This window comes from Rhinolophus sinicus, chromosome 9 (genome assembly GCF_057876585.1).
Source record: "Rhinolophus sinicus isolate RSI-liver-muscle chromosome 9, RSI-T2T, whole genome shotgun sequence".
Classification (NCBI taxonomy): Eukaryota; Metazoa; Chordata; class Mammalia; order Chiroptera; family Rhinolophidae; genus Rhinolophus; species Rhinolophus sinicus.
This window is the reverse complement of record NC_142509.1, coordinates 12,946,449-12,965,708: the sequence shown is the minus strand read 5'-3', so window position 1 is coordinate 12,965,708 and position 19,260 is coordinate 12,946,449.

The following is a 19,260-nucleotide window of genomic DNA, read 5'->3' as shown; positions in this document are numbered from 1 at the left end:
AACGAAATCTCATAGACACAGACAATAGTTTAATAGTTACCAGAGGGTAAGAGGGTGGGGGATGGGAGATGAGGGTAAGGGGGATCAAATATATGGTGATGGAAGCAGAACTGACTCTGGTTGGTGAACACACAATGGGATTTATAGATGATGTAATACAGAATAGTACACCTGAAATCTATGTAATTTTACTAATAATTGTCACCCAAAAAACTTTTAAAAAAATTTAAAAAATAATAATGGCAATAATGATAATAAGCAACATTCACTGAGATTTAATATGTTCCTTGCATCATTGAAATTTTAACTCATTTAAGATACACAACAATCCATTTGAGATTGATATTCCCATTTTAAAAATCTGAAAACTGAAACAATGCAACAACAAATAATTTTCCATGCTTAATAAATATTGGAGTCAGAGTTTGTACCCTGGCAGTCTATTTTTAGAACGCATACTCTTAAGTGCTGCATTATACTGCCACCAATTCCTAGTTATTATCTTAATGTTAAAATATATACCATTTCTTTTTCACAAGTGTACATGTTCATATATGCTGATTGTGTTACAGTCCTGCTAATCCACTTCTAGAGCAGTCTCCTCGCCTGATTTAGGGGTCTTCCTAGATAAAGTCTCTCTCTATTTTGGTTTATTCCTTATCCCTATGGGATTACAAAGGCAATAAAGGGTTGGTGGAAAGCATATGGACTTGAGAATAATACAAACCAAGGTTTAAGCTATGAGTCTATTATTTTGACCTTTTGCCAATTATTTACTTTTCTAAGTAATTACAATTATTTTTTCACTTCATTAGTCTTTACAAGAATTAAATGAAATAATACAGGGAATTGCAGCAGGCATATAGTATGCTTTTTATAAATTGTAGTTTCCTTGCAAAAACAAATGATATATAGTGAAAAATAAATAAGTGGCCTATTCCTCACCCTTACTTGGATTCTTCTCTGCTAAAATAAAATAAAATAAAATAAAATAATAAAATAAAATAAAATAAAATAAAATAAAATAAAATAAATAAAATAAAATAAATAAAATAAAATAAAATTTGACTATCTTCAGCATAGTACTCAGGATCATCTAAGATATGCACTCAACCAATCTTTCTAGTTTTATTGTGCAGTTATTTTTAGGCAGCCTATTCTACAACACTATCAAATTATTTCTGAGATATTCCTTTGTTTTTTATTTTTCCTTCTGATATTTATTTATTAGGTTTAAGTAAGTAATTTTATATTTTTAATTAATTATTTTGTTTCAGTTAGAGTTGACATTCCATATTATTTTATATTAGTTTCAAGTGTACAGCACAGTCGTCATTTACATAATTTATATAACTCATGTAGTGATCCTCTCAATTAGTCTAGTACTCACCTGGCACTATACATAGTTGTATCTCTTTAAATTTACCCTATTCCATAGCTTTACTTACAAAAATTTCCCCTATGCAGAATGTATTCTATTTAAATTTTATTAATATTCCAACTGTTCTTCAAAGTTTATGTCCTTCTTTAATTATTACTCTTAAGCATAATAACATCCACTTAAATCTAACTATCTCCAGACATCTTTTCTAAAACCTGTAAGATCACAAGGGGTAGAAATAACACATATGATCAATATATTTCGCATTTTAAGGTGACATATAATTCAAGATACTTGTCAATAAAAAAATTAACACTAAGTTATAAAAGAGTTCCCATCATAGCCTGAAGCCTGTGAAAATGAAAAGGGTGGGTGGGGGGTTAACAGACTACATGGAAAAGATGAGAGAAGAATGGAAGACAAAGACAAATAACTTGAGTATACTGGCGGAAGAAAGCAGTCTTAAACTAAAAGCCTACCCACAGAATGCCTTGAAATAACAATAAAATCAAATAAACTTCAGCAAATCACCATAAAAAGTAAAGACAGACATCATGAATTAAAACTCTTTAACTGAGAGGACATCATAGAAATGGCAGCATGAGGCGAGCCTCTTGAAATCTCCCCAAAATTTACAACAAATCAAAAAGTTATAATTCCACAAAGGACTCCCTGTGCAGCAGACATGTAAGACGAAGAGAAACACACTGAAATCATCTAAAGGTGGGCAAATTGGGGGAGCAGGGGAGGAGGAGAGGTGGAAGTGCGGAGACGCAGACCCCACCGGTTGCAGAATGCAGACCTGAGCTCTGAACTCCCTGCATTCTGGAGCTACCACAGTTGCAGAAGTGGGAAGAATTTGGACTGCTGGTGCTGCCCTTATGGCCCACAGTCCTGCCTGAGGGATCAGCATAGAACACGGCTGAACCCAATGCTCACAGCAGAGACCTCACAGCAAAGACTGAGGGAACAAGGGTAAAAACAGTGGTTTAAGCCCTCACAACCAAGCAGAGGACAGAAGGCACAGGCACGGAGCCTTCCACCCACTCCCCACCCTCCCAGAGCTCGTCCCACCCCCAGCTGCCCACTGCTAGAAGTGGAACAGTAGCAGTGGTAGATCAAAAGAACAGAATATTTGCAGTTCTGAGAATTGCAACCTGCAGCCATGGACTCTGAGAACAGCTGGTTCTGGCAAAGGCAGGGAACCTTGGATGTAGGCCTGCCTGTGCTGGTGGTCACTGCCATTTCTCAGAAACACCTCTCACAACCCACCCCACCCCTGCTCCCACCTATCTGGGTGGATCCCTGCAGGGGTAAACAGAGCCACAGAAACACACAGGCCCTGAATCTGGTGCATGAAGAGTTTCAGAATTTCAGAAGCTCTCCACATCCCTCCCACAGAGGTGGTGCCATGAGACCCAGGTGACCCGCTCACAGTGGAGAAGCCCACCTTACAGGAAACCCCCTCCCCACCATTGTGTAAGAGGCCAGAACAGTGCAGATAAAATATAACACTACAGCATGACAGAGAATAAAGGGCTGTAGTCAGACAAAAAATAAAGCATCTATCAACAACTACTGGAAAGCAAAGGAAAGACCTCTTCCTACCAACCAGTTGCAGAACCCACTACTGTGGATCCCTAGGAAGAGAAATAATAATTCATTAATTGTCATAAATAAGCAATGTAACAAGACAGCTCAGAAAGAAAATTAAGTCTCAAAAAATGAACTTAAACATGGAAATATGTGACTTAAATGAAAATTCAAGATTGCAGTTCTAAAAATACTCAACGAGATGTAAGAAAGCACAGGTAGGCAGTTCAATGAACTCAGAAACACAATCAAACAATAAAATGAACATTTTACCAAAGAGATTGAAATTTTTAAAAGAACCAAATAGAATTTCTGGGATTAAGAACTCAGTAAAATAAATGAAGAATGAAATAGCCAGCTGAGGTAATAGAACTGACCAGTTGTAGGAAAGAATCCATGACATCGGAGATGGAAATCTGGAAATGACACAGATGGAAGAAGAGAGAGACTTGAAAGATAAAAGAAATGAAAGAACGCTACAAGAACTTTCTGACTCCATCAGAAAGAGCAATACAAGAATAATGGGCATACTAGAAGGAGAAAAAGGAGAAGGGAACAGAGAGTATATTCAAACAAATAGTCAATGAGAACTTCCTAAACTTCCGGAAAGAACTGGATCCTCGAACCCAAGAAACAAATAGAACACCTAATTACCTCAATCCCAACAGGCCTTCTCCAAGGCACATTTTATTGAAGCTGTCAAAATTTAACGACAAAGAAAGAATCCTCAAGGTTGCCAGGGAAAAGAAGGCGGTAATCTACAAAGGAAATCCCATTAGATTATCATCAGATTTTTCAGCAGAAACTCTACAAGCCAGGAGGGAGTGGAACCAAATATTCAAACTATTGAAAGAGAGAAATTATGAGCCAAGAATAATATACCCAGCAAAGATATCCATTAGATATGAAGAAGGTCTAAAGACCTCTCCCAACATACAGAAGCTGAGGGAATTTTCTAACACGTGACCTGCACTACAAGACATACTGAAAGAGGCTATTCAACCTGACAACAAAAAAGCAAAAGAATACAAAATCATGAATAGTATTATGAACAGACAGACAGAGGAGGAAATGGCAACACCTACACCAAATAAGACAATATACACTTAAATATAACACAGAGGGTAAAGAAGAAAAAAAAAAACTGAAGAAAAGAGAGTAAAAAGACAACTTGCTACTGCAGCACAGAAATCAACTCACAGCGTAATAGAGATAATTGGTGACAACAAAAACATAAAAGGGGAGAGAGTAAAGGTCTGAACAGGCACAAGGGAATGGACAAGTAGGTATATTGAAGTAAATGGAATACTCTAAATATGAAACTTTCTTTTACATAAACTTAATGGTAACCACTCCAAAACAAACAAAAAACAAAAAAAAGAACAGAAATATATAACATAAGAAAAGAAGAAACAGAGGGAAAAATCATAGAGTATCACCACACTGAAATAATAGACAGCAACAAGAAGGCAAAGAAACAATGTAGACACAGTTCTACCAGAAAACTAAAGACAGAATGATAGGAAATCCTCTTATATCAATAATTATCCTAAATGTAAATGTGCTTAACTCACCAATAAAAATGCATAGAGTAGCAGATGGGATCAAAAACTAAACCCAACCATGTGCTGCCTCCAAGAGACACATTGCAACTACAGGACAAATATAAACTCAGAGTGAAAGGGTGGAAATTGACATTCCAAGCAAATGATATTCAGAGACAAGCAGGTGTAGCTATATTGATATCAGATGAAACAGACTTCAGGATAAAAAAAAAAAACAAGAGACAAACATGGACATTTCATAATGATAAAAGGTACTATACAACAAGTCATCAATATTTATGACTCCAATCAGGAAGAACCAAAATATACAAAGCAATTACTAACAGAACTAATGGGAGAAATTGACCAAAACACAATTATAGTAGAGGATCTAAATACATCAATGACAGCTATGGATAGATCATCCAAACAGAAAATACATAAAGAAATATCAGCCCTAAATGACACATTAGATGAAATGGACATAATTGACATTTATGGAGCACTTCACCCTGAACATGAGACTGCATTCTTTTCTAGTGTACATGGAACATTCACAAGGATTAAACCATATATTGGGACATAAATCTAGCCTCAGCAAATGGAAGAAGATTGAAATCATACCATGCATATTCTCTGATCACAAGGCTTTGAAATTGGATATCAACTGTAAAAAGAAAGCGGGAAAAAACACAAATATGTAGAGATTAAGCAACACACTTTTTAAAAAAGTCTGGGTCAAAAAAGAAATAAAAAGAGAGATCAAAAGGTACATAGAAAATAATGAGAATGAAAATACAACCTACCAAAATTTGGGGGATACAACAAAAGCAGTTTTAAATGGGAGATTTTTGTCATTACAGGCCTATCTCAAGAAAGAACAAAAATTCCATATAAATAACCTCATGTTACACCTTAAAGAACTAGAAGAAAAAAGAACAAATGAAACCCAAAGTCAGCAGAAGGAAGCAAATAATAAAAATCAGGGCAGATCTGAATGAAATAGAGAACAAAAACACAACAGAGAAAATTAATGCCACAAAGCAGTGGTTCTTTGGAAAGATTAATAAAATTGGCAAACCCTTGATTAGACTCACTAAGATATAAAGAGAACAGACACAAATAAACAAAATCAGAAATGAAAGAGGGGTAGGAACCAAGGATGCCACAGAAATACAAAGGATCATCCAAGAATACTATAAATGACTATATGCCACCAAATTCAATAACCTAGAAGAAATGGACAAGTTCTTAGAAACATAGCCTTCCTGGGCTCAATTCTGAAGAACTAGAAAATCTAGATAGACTGATCAACAGTAAGGAAATTGAATGAGTCATCTGAAATCTTCCCAAAAGCAAAACTCCGGCACCAGATGGCTTCACTAGTGAATTCTACAAAACCTTCAAAGAGGATCTAATACCTGTCCTTCTGAAACTCTTCCAAAAAATTGAAGAAGAGACAATACTCCCTAACTCATTCTATGAGGTTGACATTACCCTGATACCAAAACCTGGTAAGGATAACACACACAAAAAAAGAAAATTAGAGACCGATATCTCACATGAATACAGATGCAAAAATCGTAAACAAAATTCTAGCAAATTGAATGCAACAATGCATTAAAAAAAACTATACATCATGACCAAGTGGGGTTCATCCCCGGGGTACAAGGATGGTTCAACATCCGCAACTCTGTCAATGTGATACATCACATAAACAAAATAAAGGACAAAAATCATATGATTATATCAATAGATGCAGAAAAAGCATTTGAAAAGATACAACATCCATTTATGATTAAAACACTTAATAAAATGGGTATAGAAGGAAAATACCTTAACATAATAAAGGCCATATATTACAAACCCTCAGCTAATATCATAATTAACGGTGAAAAACTGAAGGCCTTTGCTCGATGTTCAGGAATATGACAGGGCTGTTCCCTATCACCTCTGCTTTTCAACACAGTATTGAAAGTCCTCGCCAGAGCAATCAGGCAAGAGAAAGGAATAAAAGGCTTTCACATAGGGAATGAAGAAGTTAAATTGTCACTTTTTGCAGATGACATGATGCTATATATAGAAAACCCTAAAGACTCCATGAAAAAGCTATTAGAAACAATAAACAAATACAGTACAGTATCTGGCTACAAAATCAACATGCAACAGTCCATTGCACTCCTATATACTAATGAAATCTCTATTCTAATATATACTATATACTATATACACTATATACCTATATAGTAATGAAAACTATATACTAATGAAACTGCAATGAAACCTCGGGAAAAGAAATAAAGAAAAATCGTTTTGCAATTACGACAAAAAGAGTAAAATACCTAGGAGTAAATTTAACCAAGGATGTGAAAGACCTATATACTGAAAATCATAACACATTTTTAAAGTAAATTTAAGAAGACACAAAGCAATGGAAAGACATTCAATGTTCATGGATTGGAAGAATAAACATAGTTAAAATGGCCATATTACCCAAAGCAATAAACAGATTTAATGCAATCTCCATCAAATTCCCAATGTCATTTCTTTAAATTAAAGTTTATTGGGTGACAATTGTTAGTAAAGTTACATAGATTTCAGGTGTACAATTCTGTATTACATCATCTATAAATCCCATTGTGTGTTCACCACCCAGAGTCAGTTCTCCTTCCATCACCATATATTTGATCCCCTTTACCCTCATCTACCTCTCGCCACCCTTACCCTCTGGTGACCACTAAAATGTTGTCTGTGTCTATGAGTTTTTGTTTCTCATTTGTTTCTCTTGTTCTTTTGTTGTGTTTGGTTTATATACTACATATCAGTGAAATCATATGGTTCTCTGCTTTTTCTGTCTGACTTATTTCACTTAGCATTATGCTCTCAAGATCCATCCATGTTGTCACAAATTGTCCTATTTCATCTTTTCTTACCTCCAAATAGTACTCCATTGTGTATATATACCACCACTTCTTTATCCATTCATCTATTGAAGGACATTTTGGTTGTTTCCATGTCTTGGCCACAGTAAATAAAGCTGCAATGAACATTGGAGCACACGTGTCTTTATGTATAAATGTTTTCAGATTGTTTGGGTAGATACCCAGGAGAGGAATGGCTGGGTCATATGGTAATTCTATTCGTAATTTTTTCAGGAACCTCCACACTGCCTTCCATAACGGCTGCACCAGTCTGCATTCCCATCAACAGTGTATGAGGGTTCCTTTTTCTCCACAGCCTCTCCAACACTTGTTACTATTTGTCTTGTTGATGATAGCCATTCTGACTGGGGTGAGATGATATCTCATTGTGGTTTTTATCTGCATTTCTCTGATGATTAGTGATGTTGAGCATTTTTTCATATGTCTATTTGCCATTTGTATGTCCTCTTTGGAGAAATGTCTCTTCAGGTCCTCTGCCCATTTTTCAATTGGGTTGTTTGTTATTTTGTTGTTGAGTTTCATGAGTTCCTTGTATATTTTGGATATTAGCCCCTTATTGGAGGCACTGTTTGCAAAAATCTTCTCCCTTTCATTTGGTTGCCTCTTTATTTTGTTGATGGTTTCTTCTGCTGTGCAGAAGCTTTTCAGTTTCATATAGTCCCATTCGTTTATTTTAGCTTTTACTTCCATTGCCTTTAGAGTCAAACGCATAAAATGCTCTTTGAATCCAAGGTCCATAAGTTTAATACCTATGTTTTCTTCTATGTAGTTTATTGTGTCAGGTTTTACGCTTAAGTTTTGATCCATTTTGAATTAACTTTGGTACATGGTGACAGATAGCAGTCCAGTTTCATTCTTTTGCACAAGGCTATCCAAATCTCCCAGCACCATTTATTGAAGAGGCTGTCTTTGCTCCATTGTATGTTTTTAGCTTCTTTGTCAAAAATTATCTGTCCGTATTTATGTTGTTTTATTTCTGAGTTCTCAATTCTATTCCATTGGTCTATGTGTCTGTTTTTCTGCCAATACCATGCTGTTTTGATTATGGTAGCCCTGTAGTACAAGCTAAAGTCAGGGAGTGTGATACCTCCAGCACTGTTCTTTTTTCTTAAGATTGGTTTTGTTATTTGGAGGTCTTTTGTGGTTCCAAACAAATCTGATGATTTTTTGTTCTATTTCTTTAAAAAATGCCATTGATGTGCTCGCTTCGGCAGCACATATACTAAAAAATGCCATTGGGATTTTGATAGGGATGGCATTCAATCTGTATATTGCTTTGGATAATATGGCCATTTTAACTATGTTGATTCTTCCAACCCACCGAATGTCTTTCCATTTCTTTGTGTCTTCTTCTATTTCTTTCAAAAATGTCTTATAGTTTTCAGCATATAGGTCTTTCACATCCTTGGTTAAGTTTATTCCTAGGTATTGTTTTTGCTGCAATTGCATAAAGAATTGTTTATTTGTATTTCTTTTTCTGAGATTTCATTGTTAGTATATAGAAATGCGATGGACTTTTGTATGTTGATTTTGTAGCCTGAACTTTACTATGTTCGTTGATTGTTTCTAATAGCTTTTTGGTGGAGGCTTTAGGGTTTTCTATATATAGCATCATGTCATCTGCAAAGAGTGATAATTTAACTTCTTCATTCCCAATTTGGATGCCTTTTATTTCTTTCTCTTGCCTGATTGCTCTGGCATGGGCTTCCAACACTTTGTTGAAAAGCAGAGGTGATAGGGGATAGCCCTGTCGTGTTCCTGAATGTAGAGCAAAGGGCTTCAGTTTTTCACCATTAATTATGAGACTAGCAGAGGGCTTGTCATATAAGGCCTTTATTAAGTTAAGATATTTTCCTTCTGTACCTATTTTATTAAGTGTTTTAATCATAAATGGATGTTGTATCTTTTCAAATGCTTTTTCTGCATCTATTGATATAATCATATGATTTTTGCCCTTTATTTTGTTTATGCAATGTATCACATTGATGGATTTACGGATGTTGAACCATTCTTGTGCCCTGGGGATGAACCCACTTCGTCGTGATGAATAATCTTTTTAATGCATTGTTTTATTGGATTTGCTAGAATTTTGTTTAGGATTTTTGCATCGGTATTCATCAGAGATATTGGTCTGTAGTTTTCTTTTTTTTGTGCTGTCCTTACCAGGTTTTGGTATCAGGGTAATGTTGGCCTCATAAAATGAGTTAGGGAGTACTGTCTCTTCTTCAATTTTTTGGAAGAGTTTGAGCAGGATTGGTATTAGATCCTCTTTGAAGGTTTGGTAGAATTCACTAGTGAAGCCATCTGGTCCCGGACTTTTGCTTTTGAGAAGGTTTTGGATGACTGATTCAATTTCGTTACTGGTGATCGTTCTGTTTAGATTTTCCATTTCTTCATGTTTCAGCCTAGGAAGGCTATATGTTTCTAAGAACTTGTCCATTTCTTCTAGGTTATTGAATTTGGTGGCATATAGGCCTTCATAGTATTCTTGGATGATCCTTTGTATTTCTGTGGCATCCGTGATAACTTCTCCTTTTTCATTTCTGATTTTCTTAGTGTCTTGTCTCTTTTCGTCTTAGTGAGTCTAGACAGGGTTTGCCAACTTTGTTAATCTTTTCAAAGAACCAGCTCTTTGTCACATTAATTATTTCTATTGTCTTTTTGTTCTCTATTTTGTTTAGTTCTGCTCTGATTTTTGTTATTTCCTTTCTTCTGCTGACCTTGGTTTCATTTGTTCTTCTTTTTCTAGTTCTTTAAGGTGTAACATTAGGTTACTTATTTGGAATTTTTCTTGTTTCTTGAGATAGGCCTGTAATAATATAAATTTCCCTCTTAAAACTGCTTTCACTGCATCCCAAAAATTTTGGTAGGATGTATTTTCATTGTCATTTGTTTCTATTTGTCTTTTGATCTTTCCTCTAATTTCTTCTTTGACCCAGTCATTCTTTAAAAGTATGTGGTTTAATCTCCATGTATTTGTGTTTTTTCCTGCTTTCTTTTTGCGGTTGATATCCAATTTCACAGCCTTGTGATCAGACAATATGCTTGTTATGATTTCAATCTTCTTAAATTTGCTGAGGTTAATTTTATGTCCCAATATATGGTCTGTCCATGAAAATGCTTCATGTAAACTAGAAAAAAATGTATGGTATGATGTTTTAGGATGAAGTGCTCTATAAATGTCGATCATGTCCATTTCATCTAATGTGTCATTTACGGCTGCTATTTTGTTATTTATTTTCTGTTTGGATGATCTATCCATAATTGTCAATGATATATTTAGGTCCCCTACTATAGCTGTGTTTGGTCAATTACTCCCTTGAGTTCTGTTAGTAGTTGCTTGGTATATTTTTGTGTTCCCTGATTGGGGGCATAAATATTGATGATTGTTATGTCTTCTTGTTGTATGTCCCCTTTACCATTATGAAATGAACATCTTTGTCTCTTGTTATCTTTTTCACCCTGAAATCTGTTTCATTTGATATCATTATGGCTACACCTGATTTTCTCTAGGTACCATTGTCTTGGAGTGCCAATTCCATCCTTTCACTTTGAGTCTATGCTTCTCCTTGTAGCTGAGATGTGTCTCTTGGAGACAGTATATGGTTGGTTTTTTGATCCAATCTGCTACTCTGTGCCTTTTTATTGGTGATTTCAGTCCATTTACATTTAGGGTGATTATTGATATGTGAGGATTTCCTATAATTCTATCTTTAGTTTTCGGTAAGATTGTGTCTCTATGGTTTCTTTGCCTTTTTGTTGTTGTCTATTATTTCTATGTGGTGGTATTCTATGATGTTTCCCTTTGTTTCTTCTTTTATTAGAGTATACATTTCAGTTGTGGATTTTTTTTGAGTGGTTACCCTTTAGTTTGTGTAAAAGAAAGTTTGATATTTAGAGTATTCCATTTTCTTCAGCACGCTTACTTTCTCCATTCCCATATTCCGGTTCAGGCCTTTTCTCTCCCTCTTTTTATGTTTTGGTTGCCACAAATTGTCCCTGTTGATGGTGTTCGAATAGCCTCCTTTAGTATTTCTTGTAGTGCAGGCTGTGTATTAGAAATTTCCCTCAGCTTCTGTGTGTCTGGAAAGTTCTTTATTCCTCCTTCATATCTAAAATATATCTTTGCTGGGTATATTATTGTTGGCTCAAAATTTCTCTCTTTCAATAGTTTGAATATTTGGTTCCACTCCTTGCTGACTTGTACACTTTCTGTTGAGACATCTGGTGATAAACTACAGGGCTTTTCTTTGTATGTTACTGTCTTCTTTTCCCTGGCTGCCTTGAGGATTGTTTCTTTGTCGTTGATTTTTGACAGTTTCAATACAATGTGCCTTGGAGAAGGCCTGTTGGGGTGGAAGTAATTATGTGTTCTGTTTGCTTCTTTGATTCGAGGATCCAGTTCTTTCCACAAGTTTGGGAAGTTCTCATCGACAATTTGTATAAATATATTCTCTGTTCCCTTCTCTCTTTCTTCTTCTCCTGGTATGCCCATTATTCTTATATTGCTCTTTCTGATGGAGTCAGAAAGTTCTTGTAGAGTTCTTTCATTTATTTTAAGTCTCAAGTCTCTTTTTTCTTCCATCCGTGTCATTTCCAGGTTTCTGTCTTCGATGTCACTGATTCTTTCCTTCATCTGGTCAACTCTACTACCTAAGCTGGCTATTTCATTCTTTATTTCTTCTATTGAGTTCTTAATCTCCAGAAATTCTATTTGGTTCTTTTTTAAAATTTAAATCGCGTTGGTAAAATGCTCATGTTTTCTTTGATTGTGTTTCTGAGTTTATTACACTGTGTTTCTATATTTTCTTGCATCTTGTTGAATTTTTTCAGAACTGCAATCTTGAATTCTCTGTCATTTAAGTCACATATTTCCATATCTTTAAGTTCTTTCTCTGGAGACTTTTCACTTTCTTTCTCAGCTGTCTTTTTGCCTTGGTTATTCATGGCAATTCATGATTTATTATTTCTCTTCCTAGACATCTACAGGAGTGGGTTCTGCAACAGGTTGATAGGAAGAGGTTTTCCAGTACATGTTGGTAGAATGTTTTATTTTCTCTCTGACTGCAGCCTTTTTTCTCTCTCACACACTGTAGTGTTATGTTTTCCCTGCACTATTCCAGCTTCTCACACAATGGGGGGATTTCCTGGAAGGCGGGCTTCTCTTCTGTTAATAGTTCGCCTGTGTCACAGGACGCAGCATCCATGTGGGGATGCGGAGCGCTCTTGAAGTTCCAAAGGTCTTCCTACACCAGATTCAGAGCCTGTGTGTTTCAGCAGTTCTGTTTACTCCTGCAGGGATCCGCCCAGATAGGTGGGGACAAAAGAATGTGATATGTGGTAAAACAAAGTTAGGAAATGCTAAGGGGTGAATTGTGACAGGTGGCCTAGAGTAATGGCAGTGACCACCACCACAGGCAGTCCTTCTTCCACAGCTTCCTTCCCTTTGCCAGAACTAGTTGGGATATGAATCTGTGTCTGCAGTCCACAGTTCTCAGAACAGCAAATATTCTGTTCTTTTGATCTGACACTGCTACTGTTCCACTTCTAGCACTGGGCAGGTGGGAGTGGGGTGAGTTCTGGGAGGGTAGGGAGGGGGTGGCTAGTCTCAGTGCCTATGGCTTTTGTTCTCTGCTCAGCAGTAAGGGCTTAAACCACTGTTTTCAGCCTTCTTCCCTCAGTCTTTGCTCTGAGGTCTCTGCTGTGAGCGTTGAGTTCAGCCATGTTATGTGCTGTCCCCTCAGCCCTATGGGCCATAAACGGAGCCCTAGCAGTCCGAGTTCTTCCCTCTCCCACATCTGCAGTAGTCCCGGGATGCAGCGAGCTTGGAGCACTGAGCTAGGTCTGCATCCTGCATCCATGTGGCTCTCTCTCCATATTTCTCCCTTCCCTCCTCCCCTGCTCACGCAATTTGCCCACCTTTAGGTGAATTCAGTAGTGAGCCTCTTTGTCTTGCCTGTCTGCTGTGCAGGGAGTATTTTATGTAGTTATAGCTATTTAATTTGTTGTAAATTCCAGGGGAGATTTCCAGAGGCTCACCTCACGCTGCCATTTTGATGACGTCTCTCCCCAATGTCATTGTTTAAAGAAATAGAACAACAACAACAACAAATCATCGGATTTGTGGAACCCCAAAAGACCCCGAATAGCCAAAGCAATCCTAAGAAAAAAGAACAATCCTGGAGGTATAATGCTCAGTGACTTCAGCTTGTACTACAGGGCAACAATAATCAAAACAGTAATGGTTTTGGCAGAAAAACAGACATGTAGACCAATGGAAGAGAACTGAGAACCCAGAAATAAACCCACATAAATATGGAAAGATAATGTTTGCCAAAGAAACCAAAAACATACAATGGATAAAAACCAGCCTCTAGACTGCTGTCACGATGTATGAAAACTAACTCAAAATGAATCAAACATGAAGGATCAAACTTAAACATAAGACCTGAAACAATAAACTGCATAGAATAAAACATAGGTACTAAACTTAAGGACTTTGGGTTCAAAGAGGATTTTATGAATTTGACTACAAAGGCAAGGGAAGTAAAAGCAAAAATAAATGAATGGACTGTATCAAACTTAAAAGCTTCTGTACAGCAAAAGAAACCATCAACAAAATAAAGAGTCAACCAACTGAATGGGAGAAGCTTTTTGCAAACAGTGCCTCCAATAAGGGGCTAATATCAAAAATATACAAGGAACTCATGAAACTCAACAACAAAAAACAAACAACCCAATTGAAAAATGGGCAGAGGATCTGAAGAGACATTTCTCAAAAGAGGACATATGAAAAAATAGACATATGAAAAAATGCTCAACAACATTATTCATCAGAGAATTGCAAATAAAAACCACAATGTGTTATCACCTCTCAACAGTTATAATGGCTATCACCAACAAGAGAAATAATAACAAGTGTAGGAAATGTTGTGCAGAAAAAGTTACCTTTCTACACTGTTGGTAGGAATGAAGATTGGTGCAGCTGCTATGGAAGGCAGTGTGGAGATTCCTCAAAAAATTAAAAATACAATTACCATATGATCCAGCAATCCCTCTCCTGGGAATCCACCCAAAAACTTTTGAAAACATTTATCCATAAAGATATATGTGCTTTGATGTTCACTGCAGCTTTATTTATAGTGGCCAAGACATGGAAACAACCAAAATGTGCTTCGATAGTTGATTAGATAAAGAAGTTGTGGCATATATACATAATGGAATACTATTCTGCCATAAGAAAAGATGAAATAATGCCATTTGCAACAACATAGATGGATCTTGAGATTATTATGCTAAGTGACATGTCAGACAGAAAAAGTGAGAACCATATAATTTCACTGACAATGGTATATAAAACTGAAAACAACAAAGGAATAACACAAACAAATGAAAAAACAAAGATTTATAGATACAGACAATAGTTTAGTGTTTACCACAGGGTCTGGGGAAGGGGGGTGGTGGATGAGGGTAACAGGGATCAAATATATGATGACGGAAGAAGAACTGACTCTGGGTGTTGAACACACAATGTGATATGTAGATGATGTATTACAGAACTGTACATCTGAAACCAATGTAACTTTACTAAGAATTGTCACTCCAATAAACTTCAATTTACAAAAACAAAAACAAAAAACAAAAAAAAACAGAAAACTTTTAGGCTGATGAAAATGCTGCTTCCAAAACCAAACACAAAACAGAAGAAAACTATTGCACAATTATCCAAATTAAGTACACAGAGAAAATTACCAGGAGATTGAAAAAAAGTACCCACAGAGCTAGATGTAGAAATTCAAATCTCAGAACAGAAATGGACAAAAAACGGAATACATGAAATGAGAGTTGCGTTTGTTAAACTAAGTGGAAAAAAAAGAACCATCTCATGAATGGAGGACAAATTATAATATGCCCAATTTTGAATATGTAAATGAAAATTTAGTAATGGGAGTTGAAAAAAGGTATGAACAGAACTAGAAGACCAAAAATGAAGTGAAGAACAAAAGAAGAGTATCAGAAAGAAAGAGTAAATGAAATATAAGCAAAGAAAGTCTAACAAATTATAATTGCTATCCCTGAAAAAGTTAAAACAAACAAACAGAAAAAAAAATATTTACTACAGAAACTTCCCTAACCTAATTAAGCAAAATTTTGCATTATATTCTATGTTTTCTTTATATCCTGACCTCACCTGTCTAATTGTATCAATTTCCTGTCTAATTGGTTTTATTTTCAGATAGAGCAGCTATTGGGCTGAGATTTAAAAGTTGAATTAGAGTTAAATAAGTGAAGAGAGGAAGAAAGAGGGGTCCAGGCAGAGGAGACAGGTCTGTACAAATATCTTGAAACTACACAGAGTATGAGGCCCAAGAGAAACTAAAAAAAGGCCAGGGTTGAGGAAGCCCATGATAGTGGTATGAGCTGTAGCTTCTCAGAGAGGTAGAACAGGACTGGAATTTATAGAGCCCATAAGCTGTGTTCAGGAAGGTTGTCCTTATCTTAAAAGCACTATAGATTATTGATGAGATTTACCCAGAAGTTTTGTCACTTGGCCTGCAGAGAGGAAAATTATTTAGTTGAAACAGAGCAAGAGAGCTGGACTAGCCAACCAGCTGGTTGGGAGAAGACTGGAATCCAGTTGTAGGAAGATACTAGCTTATGTAGGGATAGTGGCAGTAATTAAGACAAATGGATGGATTTGAGAGGCACAAAGGTATATGTGTTAGTTTTAAGTTCTTTTTTGTTCAGGTAATTTATGTTTACCATTTATTCTTAATCTTATTCTCAATAAATGATAAGCTTCTCAAAAAAAAAGAAACTATTTAAAACTGTAATTCAAGACATAAGAAATAAACTGAATTGAATGTTTTAAAGGTCTCACTGTACACATGATAAAATTAACCTAGAACATCTTGCAAAATTATTGGGCTTTAGAGACAACAACAATGAAAGGCAACATGTTTCCCAGACAAAAATATCAATTTTTTTATTATGATAAAAAAATGAGGCAGGCAGCAGACTTCTCAAGAGTAACATAGAAATCTAGGCAACAGTGAAGGAGAATTTTTAAGAAACTCAAGGAAAAAGTGTGTGTCAAGATTTTTTATCTAGCCAAACAGTCTTTTGTGTATAAAGGTATGAAAAACAGATTTGAAAATGTAAGAACTCTAAGAATTCAGGAGCACTTCCTAAGAATTCTACTAAAGCATGAAATTCATGCTAACAAAAGATAACAAGGAAAACTTCAACAAAAGAATTCATGGCAGTGGTAGTGATAGGGGTGGTGGTGGTGGTGGTGTGTATGTGTTTGTGTACATTTATATATATTTTGTGTGTGTGTGTGCACATACACTTACATACTATCATACCAAGGAGATAAGAAGACTAAAACAATGCAGAGCTATGAATGGAATAGTGGTTTGTAAATGTTACATTTTCTGAAAGACATGAAAGAATATAACTGAAAAATACTATGAGGAAGAAAAGAAAAAGGAGAAAATAAAATAACGTCATTGACTGTTACATATTTAACAGGTGAGAGTCAAAAGTTGCCTTTTAAAAGAAAATGATATAGATTAAAACCAAACAGTAAAAAATTAAGTAAGAAAAAATAAGACAAAAAATATTTTAAAATAACAATAAGATAAACAATAAAGAAACATTTTAAATATAATATTAGTAATGATCACATAAATTATAAGGTAGTTTTGATGTCAAACATAACAATTATACAATTAGGTAAATAGTTTTAATTCACATACTACTATAGACTGAATGCCTGTGTTTCCCCAAAATTTATATGTTGAAACCTAATGCCCAGTGTGATTGTATTTGGAGAGGGGGACATTGGGAGATGATTAGGTCATGAGGATGGAACCCTCATGAATGGGATTAGTATCATTATAAAAGAGACCCCAGAGAGCTGTTTTGCTGCTTCTGCCATGTGAGGTTGTAGTAAGAAGACAGACATCTAAAAACCAGGACGTGAACCCTCACCAGACACTGAATCTTCCAGGGCCTTGATCTTGGACTTGTTAGCCTCCAGAACTTAAGAAATAAATTTCTGTTATGTTATTTAAGTCACCCAGTCTATAGTATTCTGTTATAGCAGCCTGAAAGACTAAGTCACTTACTTAAGCAAAGTAGATTTTCAAGTTGGATAATGAAGCAAAACCTAATTATTTTGTATACAGGAGATACACCTAAAATATAAACATCTGAAAAAAATAAAACTAAAAAGAAAGATATGGCAAATCTGTACTAACAGTCCAGTGAAAACGATTATAAACAGAGGACACAATCTTGATATCAGACAGAGTTGAATTCAAGCAAAAATATTGAACAAAATCTTTATGGATGTGCTCAAATGTTGAAAGCCATGACTCACCAGGAATATTTGACAGTTATGATTATCTCTGCATGAAATAATAGAGATATATAAACCTAAATAAAGCACAAACTATAGGAACTTCAAGTAGATAAAAAATTTTAATAATAGAATGTACTAGTCTAAGGAATGACAGGTCATAGTAAAAGTGATGATTAGAACAAAATAAAATATCAATAAGATAGATCCTATGCATATGTATAAATCACCCTGATGATAGAAAATATGTCCTCAAACACAAATGGATCATTCATAAGAAAATTGATCATATATGGGATCACAAACAAAACAACTGTAAGTTTGATAAATTATCAGAAACACAATGTTCTTATTATAATATGAAACAAAAATAAAATCCATTAATAAATTAGAAATTTTAAAAATAAAATAAATTAAATATTTTGTATTAAACCACTCTTTTTTTAAATTAGTTTCAGGTGTAAAAAACAACGTAATAGACATTTATACCTCTCACAAAGTGATAACCCCCTCCCCTAATCTATTGCCCCTCTGACATCATATATAGCTGTTACAATTCCATTCACTCTATTCCCTATGCTGTACTCCACATCCTGTGACCATATATATATTCATATATGGACCATATATATATTTATATATGTGTGTGTGTGTGTGTGTGTGTGTGTGTATATATATATATATATATATATATATATATATATATATATATATATATAAAATTATAGTTAACATTCATTATTATTCAGCTTCAGGTGTACACTGCAGTGATCAGGCATCTACACCATCCATGAAGTGGTCTCCCTAATAAGACAAGTGTCCATCGGATACCCTACAAAATCTTTACAACATTATTGATTATATTCCCCAAACTGTCTTTTGTATCCCTGTGGCCATCTTGTGGTTACTGACTGTTTTCTAATCCCCTCACCTTCTCCCTCATCCCCATCCCCCTCCCATCTAGCAACCCTCAGTTTTTTCTCTATATCTCTAAGACTGTTTCTGATTAGTTTCTTCATTTTTTTAAGTTAAAGTTTATTGGGGTGACAATAGTTAGTAAAGTTACATAGGTTTCAGGTGTACAATTCTGTAATACATCATCTATATATCACATTGTGTATTCACCACCCAGAGTCAGTTCTCCTTCCATCACCATATATTTATCCCATTTACCTTCATCTACCACTCCCCTCCTCCCTTACCTTCTGGTAACCACTAAACTATTGTATGTGTCCATGAGTTTTTGTTTCTTTATTTGTTAAAATTCCGTATCCACTATTTTCAGACTGGATTGTTTGTGTTGATTTTTGAGTCCCTTCAAATCTTAACTTGAATTAGTACACTAAATATTTATTCTAACTGCTAAACAATTATCACAAAAGCCTATATGGAGAAGAGTCCATTGAGATGATATCTTTATTTTATACTTAATTT